Source organism: Oryctolagus cuniculus, chromosome 12 (genome assembly GCF_051225735.1).
Source record: "Oryctolagus cuniculus isolate XC-2025 breed Fujian yellow rabbit chromosome 12, ASM5122573v1, whole genome shotgun sequence".
Lineage (NCBI taxonomy): Eukaryota > Metazoa > Chordata > Mammalia > Lagomorpha > Leporidae > Oryctolagus > Oryctolagus cuniculus.
Window position 1 is genome coordinate 15053320 of NC_142878.1, and position 3674 is coordinate 15056993.

Sequence of the window (3674 nt, forward strand, 5' to 3'; positions counted from 1 at the left end):
CTGTCCAGGAACTGCAGTGGTTCCAGAAGCTGAGGCAATGTGTGTAAATGAGTCAGATGCTTCTTTAGTGGTCAGAACACGTGGCTGAGTGAAAACAAAATTAATAGCCTGGGAGTATGATCTGCAGGCTCTGACCACACGAGCAATGAGATGCTCCTCTAACCTATTCATTATCAGAAATATCTACAGTATATTCAGTTTTTCTTGCAAGATATTCATTGACAAACTTTTAAAAATATTTTATTTATTTATTGTAGAATTACAGACAGATAGAGGGAGAGACAGAGAGAAAGGTCTTCCATCCACTTGTTCACTCCCCATTGGCCCCAATGGTTGGAACTTGGGCTGATCTGAAGGCAGGAGCCAGGAGCTTCTTCTGGGTCTTCCATGCAGGTTTAGGGGCCTAAGCACTTGGGCCATCTTCCACTGCTTTCCTAGGCCATACACAGAGAGCTGAATCAGAAAAGGAGTATCTGGGACATGACCCAGCACCCATATGGGATGCCGGAGCCACAGGCAGAGGCTTAGTCTACTATGCCACAGCACTGGCCCCCATTGGCAAAGTTTTTGTAACAGTACCCTCTGGAAGCAATATGGTTCCTTAGGCATAAATGCAATAATGACCTCGTTACTTGTGGAAAATTAGATATTGGTAGTTTGGAGAAAATATTACCTGGAACAAAGATAAGACTATTGAGTTAAAGTTTCATTACCCAGAGACCTCTACGTTAAACCATTGTGATGGTAGTTTGACCACTTCTGGCTGCACTAGAGAATTTATATAGAGAGAATGAATTACTCAAGGCTTTAACCTCTCAACTCAATATATAATCAGAAGACTAGAGATCTTATACAATGGCTCTCAATTAGTTATATACTGTAGATGCAAGAAATAAGAGTTACAGTTGAAAAAACTACATAATTTTATGTTCTAAGTTTCATAATTACAAATAAGTCAGACTCACAGCTTAGCTATATTATTTAAGTGAAAGGTCACTGGCTGAGAAAGAATGGGACCCCCAAGTAGTGTAATGGAAATACTTAAGTTAGCTCAATGAGTCTGAGAATTATGAAACCCCAAGTTTTCTTGAGCTTCTTATTGCGAGGGGAAGTATCCTCCTCTTCCTATGTGTTAGGAAGAGTTTTCCTTCATTCAAAACCTTGATCAGTGATTTTCAGATGTTATGTGTGTAAGAATTTCCTAAGGATCTTGTTAAAGTGCACAAATTTGACACAGTAGTGCTCTGAAGTGTCTTGAGAATCTGTAGTTCTATCAAGCACCTGTGTGATGCCAATGCTGCTTGTTCAGAGACCACACTTTGCCTTTAAAGGGCCTCATTACGCATCCTAACCTGTCACCTTGCAAAGAGATGCCAATTCTGCACCAGGCATACCCTCACAACATGCTTTCAGACCCCAAAGGAGAATAATTGTGGAAGTTGGGTGTAAAGTCTGAGCCAGCATGAGATAATCTATACATTGAAATAATGACACTATTATGCCAATTTACATTAAAAGGAAGTTAAGGACCATGTGTGGGAATGGGTTCTAAGATTGCAAAGCCATAAAGGCAGAGGATAACACTGAATTGAGCAGATTTGTCAACATGGATTTCAAATGTTAATTTGTGTGTGTGTTTAAATTTTTTTAATTTTTAAAATTTTAAAATTTTTATTAAAAAAGAACAGATTTCATGTATTTCTTAGGTACAATTCTAAGAAGGTAACCATACCCACCCTCTTTCCCCTGCTCAAACTCCCTCCTTCCTTCCTTTCTTTTCTTTAATTTTTGTAAAAATTGTAATTTCAGTACACTCTATAATCACAGGCTTAATGTACCATGAATCATAATCAACAAGTAAAAGTAGAAAGACTCTGGTTCCACAGGAGTATAAACAAGGGCAAAGAACAATAATCAAATTGCAAAATGTGTGTTTTGTTCCTACACATTTTTTTGTATTCTATATTAACTTCTACATATCAGAGTAAACGTGATATTTGTGTTTTGGAGACTGACTTATTTCACGAAGCATGATCATTCTAATTGCAGCCAATTTGTTACAAAAGACACTATTTCATTCTTTTTATGGCTGAGTAGTATACCATAGTGTATATATACCATATTTTCTTAATGTTGGTGGGAATGTAAACTAGTAGAAAGACAGTCCGGACATTCTTTAGAAATCTGAAAATAGATCTACCATATGACACAGTCATCCCTCCCCTGGGAATTTACCTAAATGAAATGAAATCATAAATTAGTTTGAGTATCTGGGAGTGGTTCTAGCCCCAGGTTGTTTTGTTGACTGAAACCTGGACTTGGTGTGGCTCACCTTTATTGAGATTGTAATGCTATACATTCTCGATACAGGGCAGACTAACACTTTTAGGCAAATAGTCACATTGGAGTGGAATTTATCAAATGTGACCCACAAACTGGCCATTCATTACATTCCCCAGAGAGGCCCAGAAAATACTTCTTCCACTGAGGTATTGAGAAACGCACTAGTGAGGAGGAACCAGCTGCTTTGCAACTCTTAGGTAGCAATCTTCAGTAAACAAGGATTGCTTAAAAACAAAAACGAAACAAACAAACAAAAAGACCCCCAAAATAAGTGTTTCCCGTTCAGGGGATGCCACAGAATCTCAGCGTGGCAGAGTGCAAGTAGGCAAGTTTCCACGGATAAGGTGGACTCATTGAGTGGAACGCGGCTGGAACAGAAGAGCTTTTGACAGTGGTGTCCTGGGAATGACATAAATGCGTGGGGTACTAGAGTATTACTTGACATATACAGCTGAAACACTCTAGGCTTGGCGGTGAGAATCCTGGCTTGAGTCACTGCAGTGGAGACAGTGCCTGTCATCCAGTACAAAGGGCCCCTGAAGAAAGGATAGACCAGAGGACCTGTTCCTGGACTCGTGGCTCGCTCGCTCGCTCGCTCGCTCTCTCTTCTCTCTCACTCTCTCTTACTATCTCCTCCTCCCTCTTTTCCTTCTTCGCCCCTTCCCTCAGGTCTCTGTCGGGTTTCTTCACCAATAAACCTTTTCCCTTAAAAAAAAAAAAAAAAAAAAAAAAGGAAAGGACAGACCAGATCTCATCTCAGCTCTGCATTCTGTTCTTTGTCTGAGTTTGATCACTAAATATTATCTACTGTAAATTTTAAAGAAATTATACAGCGGGCACAAATCACACCGTGAACACACAAGTTGGTTTTTGAGGTTGTGAATCACTAGCCGGGTATTCCAGGTTGACTTAGCTCCAAAGGAAGCTCTTGCCATAGTGTTCTTGCTAAGCAGCTTCTAAATATAACAGGATAAATGAAATGTTCATCCAAAATAACCAGCCTTCCCACACCGGGAGTCGAACCCGGGCCGCCTGGGTGAAAACCAGGAATCCTAACCGCTAGACCATGTGGGAGACGACAAGCACGGGCTTACGTCGCTTAAATTGAATCATTCGTATCTGCTTCCGCGGTCGGCCTCAGCTCCGCCCATGTCAAGGCCGCCCTCTGCGCCTGCGCGAGTCTTGGGCGCTTGCGCAGTACCGGCGTCGCTGTGTTCTGCCTCGGGAAGCTGCGGTGTTTCGGCGCAGCGGCGGCCGTTTTCCGCAGGTGCCGTCTGCGGCGCTGCGGTGCGGGCTCCAGCTCTCGGCCCTCCCACCAGCCCGACTTGCAT

General features: G+C 41.9%; 1 non-coding gene across 1 annotated transcript; it reads right to left on the bottom strand.

Moving 5' to 3' along the window:
* Window positions 1-3345: 3345 nt before the first annotated feature.
* On the bottom strand, window positions 3346-3417 carry TRNAE-UUC (transfer RNA glutamic acid (anticodon UUC)). Its single transcript has one exon. It is a non-coding gene; the product is annotated as a tRNA-Glu (tRNA).
* Window positions 3418-3674: the final 257 nt, after the last annotated feature.